The following is a 6,229-nucleotide window of genomic DNA, read 5'->3' on the forward strand; positions in this document are numbered from 1 at the left end:
TATATTTAACAAACCTATCACAGAGACTAGAACTTATATATTATTAGAAAGACAAATGACAACAGAGATGTGTTGCAGAGAGTTTCATGGTATTTTTAAACCTTGGCCTTTTAACGGTTGCGTAAATGAATGGTACCAACTGAAACCTTTGGAATCGGTCCAGTGGATTGTCTCCGCAAGCAGCTGCAACATTGGCTGCTATGTAATCCAAAGGGGCAACTGTGGCAGTCCATGAAATGTCCACTTAAACTGCCTTCAAGGTTCAGAACGTTATTTTGGGTCTTGCTAAGAGTCCTGCAACATTCATCATATCTCCTCTGCTTGTTGCCTTCTCTCACTTTTAGTGGTTGTTTCGTGGACTGACGCAGTTGCCCCTAACGATGACATTGTAGCTATTTCTGCATTGTTGTGGCTGTTGGCTGATGTCCGTAACAGTCGGTCTCCTGGACTGATTTCTTGAAGTTTTTGTAAATAGCCTACTGTTCATTAACCCACCCATATTTAAATACATCGGGCCAATTTTAAAGAGTACTACCATGTCCCCTTGATGTTTCAGTAGTGAGGAGAAAACTGGATTCGAATTCCTTTATGAATCTTGTGTCTAATTTCTTAAAGAACAACTTGTCAGTTAAAATAGATCCAACCAGGTCCACATCTCCTTCGTGAGAACCCTTCAGAAGGCCTCATTTTTTTAGTGTGTCCAAGTATAACCCCACAGTTAAGGACATTAGCTCGGAAACAGACCACACACTGACAGGGACATTCACCTTTTGTCCAGAGAGACCCTTATCCTTCACAAGCCATGTTTATAGCTTCAGTTAATATTCCAGCAAGATACCACAGTTTTTCCTGTTATCAGTTGTTTCATAATATGTTCTCACATGAGTAAATTAACTCGAAAGACGTGGTTCTCTGTGTCTGGTCGATTAAGTGTGATGTTGTCTGGTCCTCAGTATTTGCCACTTAAAGGGTGTTTTGGAGATGTGTATTGCATTAAAGCACTCGTCTGTGTGTAGGTGTGTGCTTAGGACACGTCTGATTCTTCTCACTGAATGTTGTGCAAGCGTCTGCAAATGCTTCTCATTCCAGTGAAGCATGAGTCAGGACTCAGTGAGTGAACAGATTTGGAGAACAGAGACTCCTTCACAAAGTGACGCTGGTGAGAACTCATTTCTGCAAGAGACGGGAGATGATGCCACATTTCAAATAATAACATTTTCCAGTAAATCTATTGTGTGAAACATCAGTGTGGCGAGAACTATGTATTTGACGAGTACTTTGACTTTTAAGTCTGGTCCATGCACCATTCACTAACATGGAGGAGGCAGGGTTTATAACCTATACTACAGCCAGCCACCAGGAGTTGATAAAGACCTTTTTCATTGTGATGTTGTCCATTTTTATATACAGCCTCTGTGAAATACCTGCAAAAAATATCCTATCATCCAAATCTGTTTATTGCTACCATGTTAAACTAAGATGAAACCATAAGTACTGATATTATACCTGCTAACATGTTGTCATGTTAGCAGCCTGGCAACAGCCCCACAGACTTACAATTAGAACAAAAAAGCCTAAAACTACTAGTTTCAGATGAAAGTTAAGCTTCAACTTAGTATACGTAGTTTAACTGAAACTAAGGACAGTGGATGTTTCACCAGATTCACATGAGGAATACATTTCTTTACAGCCAGTAGCCCAAGGTCATTGACCAGTTACCCTCTCAACAACCACGGGGGGGACGTTAAGTGCTTTATTCAACTACACTATACACCTCAAACACAGGCCTTACATCAATTCTGAGTACATTTAAAAAAAGGATATGCTTTAAGATGTTCTTTAAAAACGTTTGCGAGGAATAATGTGCAAGACTAAAACTTCCCTTTTGATTTTACAGTGTTTCGGAACAAAACCTTTCAAATAAAACTGTGGCAGGCTGGGTCAAGGTCAAGTGTTGGTTGGGAAATGAAAGCCGGTCTCCAACGAGAAGCACATGATCTCAATCAACTTTCATGTGTCAGTGTCCTGGTTTGTTAGTGGGCAGATTCAAACCTGCCTAACCTGACGTAGACTAAAGTGTTTGAGAGTCTGTTGTCATGTATTGTTAATTTCATCGTGCTGCCTGAACAGACAACATGAAGTTTCCACATTCTACAGAACCTGTGTGAAAAGCTGTAACATATCAATGTCAAAATAATAAGAACGACAAGAGCATTGGAATACACACAAGACACATACTGCACAGTAATGGGAAATAAAGGGATTGCAATGTCCGGTCATCTACAGTTTCTAATAAATAGGTCTCTAAAACCTACAGTTCAATTGATCACATAAAACATATTTTGCATTAAGAAGTGATAGCCTTAAAGACCGGTCAAGCCGTTGTGGGATAGATAATGTATTAGATGATTTAAGCGGTGTCTTGGAATTACTCCAAGGTTAAGTGGTAATCCCATATCCATCAACACTTGAATCCCAATACAAATGACCTGAAGTGTGTATTTATTGGAAGGAGCACTTATGGAGCTTGATAAGTATCATTCACCCGCTGTTACCCTATGCTCAGAAAGATGATCTATGAGGGTCATTTGCATGCTAATCTAGCCATCTGCTCGATAGCCTCAAATTAAATTTTGCAGCACAGTTTTTCAGATTCAACCACCGAGCTGTAACTTCCGTAAGGACAGAATTGCCAGTGTGATCTATTGGGTTTCCATGGTGTGCCAAATTCATTCGAGGACTAATGAAATGACTCATTTGTACCTTAAGGACTTAAATGAGATGGTGACATTGAGGCTTTGAATGTCATCATAAAATTTGTGCTTGACATGTCTATGGCCAAGCTTGAGTAGTGCTTTATTCAGCAGGGCAAGAGAGGTAGTAGATGCAGTCGATCATACTGAACCAAAGGGAGGTTTCAGTGCTTCCATACTCAATACAGAGGCAACTCATTGTTTTGTAAAGGCCTAACTGGCCTGCAAAATAACAACTTATTCGGTTAAGTGCATCTGAAAGTTTGTCATATACATCATTATTTACAGCATCAGGAACTGACGGTGAAAGTTGGGAGGGGTGTCAATTGGTTCAAAAATAACCACGAGCCTGCAAGTGATGTCAGGAAAAATGACCATTATGCTCAGAGTCACAAATGATGTCGAAATTGTTTCCATCTGTCTGCATGAATCAAAGAAGCATGTGTGAAGTCTGAGATACGTATCTTTAATTTTGTCTCTTTCCTCTCTTGCACCTCAGATCTCAGCCTGCATCTCACAGTGTGGATATTATGTGTTCTTACCTGTTGGTACAAGGGAAGAAGTAAAGGGAATAAGAAGATGATACATTTGTGTCTGGGAGTGACATAGAAAAAAAAGCAAATTTTTGATTCCTTAGTGCATTTTAAATGATTGCAGAGTGTAAGCCTGGGACTAAAGCCAAACACAAAAGATCAAGGAAGAAAGAAATGGAAAAAAGCAAGCAAACCTAAGAAATCATGTTCAGGACATATTACGATTCATTATGACATCATACTGTCATACCTTCATGGATGGATTACAGAACAGGCACAGCTCCACCGGCCCAAGGACTCAGGGGGCCCTGTGCCAGAGCCTCTGTTTGAAGTGACTGTTAACATTTATTGTTGGAAAGTCAATAAAACGACTACAAGAGACCATGAAATGACTACAATAAGATAACAAATGACCACAAAACAAGTCAAAACAGCCCAGAAGATGCAAAAAAAAATGGCACACTAACTACAAAAAACATGCAAAATAACCACAAAGAGATGCAAACCGACCACAAAAACATGCAAACATACCACAAAGGTATATGTATCAGTCAGGCAGAAGGGGGAGGGCTGTAGTCAGAGACCCACAGTCTCATAATCCGCCCATACACATGTAAACTTTCTTTTTTCATGGAAAACTACAAGGTGGTTGAGTAACTTACTTTTCCAGGTAGAGCATAAAGCGTCCCCATGTTTGAAAGTCTCTCCAGGCAATCCTTTTTCAGGATGACATTTTGCCAGTATGATACCACGACTGAACAATTTCAGCTCAGATTTTGATAATTTCACATAATCAGGAAAGAGGCATGAGATGCACGGACGTCTCAGACAGACAGAGAGGGTTAACACATGTGAACTTTCACAATAGTTCTGTCATGAAGACGAGCCAAACTCATCTCTAACATCAGTTTTGATGATCACAAGGATCTTACACTGAGTCCCAGAGCTACATTTCTGCTACATGGTATTATTGCCATCATTATCTTTCCATTAATAGTTTCATTACATCATATAAGTCAGTGCATCTGTACCATTACCCATGTTCCTGTTTGTTACTAACACAGTTCAGTATGATTGTACCCTGTAGTTACTCAACAGGGATTTTGTAAAAAGCAGCATACATGAGAAACTCCTATGTCACCTTAAAAATGTTAAGTGATTTGTTTGTATTCACAATGCTGCTCTACTTGAGTCTATTATAGAGCCAGCATGGGTTTACAAATAGAGTAAACATTTGGAAGTTAACTGATGCTGGTCCAATAAACAACATTTGGCCCATTTAACTCCAGGAAGGTGCCACCAGTGTTTCTGACCTAGATATATCACAGTCTGGCTTTTAGTTTTTAAATAGTTTTAGGTTTTTAGTTCAGAATTTGTTCCTCCTGTGTCTGCGGCCTTCAGGAGCAGTGTATGGAAATGTATTCAAGATTTTAAATTATAACTGACCTGTTTTTGTTTTTTTTAATCTCAGCTAAGGATGTTAAATTTCCACCCATGTCACAATTACTACAAAAAACAATTTGGTAAAGGAACGGGACCAGGGCCTGGAGGGAACTCATTACATTTTGGTGTGGATGTGGATTAATGGGCGGATGCAGGATTTGTATCTTTCACTATCTGGACAATCGCATGTAGGATTGTACGGCCTTGATGGAGGCATGCCAAGTGTCATTCTAGTTTTAAATACAATTGAATACCTTTCCTTGTGTGATATCTACTATCTGTTTAGGAAAGAAAAAGAAAATCTTGAGATATAGTCCAATACTGTCGCCCTGTCCAGGGTTTACCAGGCCTCTCACCCAATGTCAACTGGGGTTGTCTTCTGCCACCTGCGACCTCAAAGGATAAAAGGTGCAGACATTATCCAACAGCATTTCAAAACAAGAGCACAATAATGTTTACGACCTCTATCCCTTTTCAGACAAGACAGCACAGGAACAAGCTATGAACCATCAAAGCCAAAGAAGGGAAGTCCAGTTGGCTGCAAGTCAGACCACATCTATCATCATTATCTTCTATTAGTCTGTGTGGTAGACCGCAAGTAAAGATCAGTAACAATCTGTAACCTGTGCAGGTTTATGCCTCTGAACTGTCATCTTGCGCGATTAAGTCAGGGTGGATGTCATTATCACTGTGACAAAGATAAGAGCTGCACCTCAAGAAGAGAACTCTTTATTTATCTGATGCTGGTGTGATCAGACATCTCTTGAGCAAACATAGCTTGTGTGTCTGTTGTGTGTTCCAACGCAGGCGAACTGGAAACACAAGAAGGCCTCAGTGTGCACGGCTTGATGTGGGCTTGGCTCAGACAATCTACCCAGATGATATTTGTGTGTGATCCCGGGACAGGCTGCATCCTGTACAGAAACAGAAACACAACAGTGTCTTTTGTTAGTTTCTCTGACACCACCAGACCTCTTGATGTCAAACCAGCTAAACAAAGCAACAGTTCTCGCATATTTAAATACGTTCGCAATACTGGGGCATGGTAGTATCAGAAAGAATTTAAAGTACATGATGTCTGCTACAGGGATCCCATCACTTCTTCGTTTCAACTATTACCACAGCTCATTCTGTAGATCTGCACGCTGCATGTACTAAATCACGTCGTTTGCACGGCATCTGAGGCTTTTTATGGCACAGGACTCAATGAGGAACTGCCCAGATTACAGTATACTGTGCCTTTAGGACGCCAGGATCCAAACATTAGCATTCTGCCGTGATATTATTCCTGGAAGGCTCTTATCTTTCCAGTTGATATCAGATTTTCCAGACAAATTGGCAAATTTGCATTTATTAAAATCCCAAACCGACTCACACGCAGTCAGCCCGAGGCCTTGGGGCCATCTGGATCCATCAGTAATCCAGTCTAAGAGAACATGATCAACAGTGTACATCCAAGGTAAAGCAGGTGCATTTACTCTGAGTCACAAAAACGCCACC

This window comes from Limanda limanda, chromosome 3 (genome assembly GCF_963576545.1).
Source record: "Limanda limanda chromosome 3, fLimLim1.1, whole genome shotgun sequence".
NCBI classification, from domain to species: Eukaryota; Metazoa; Chordata; class Actinopteri; order Pleuronectiformes; family Pleuronectidae; genus Limanda; species Limanda limanda.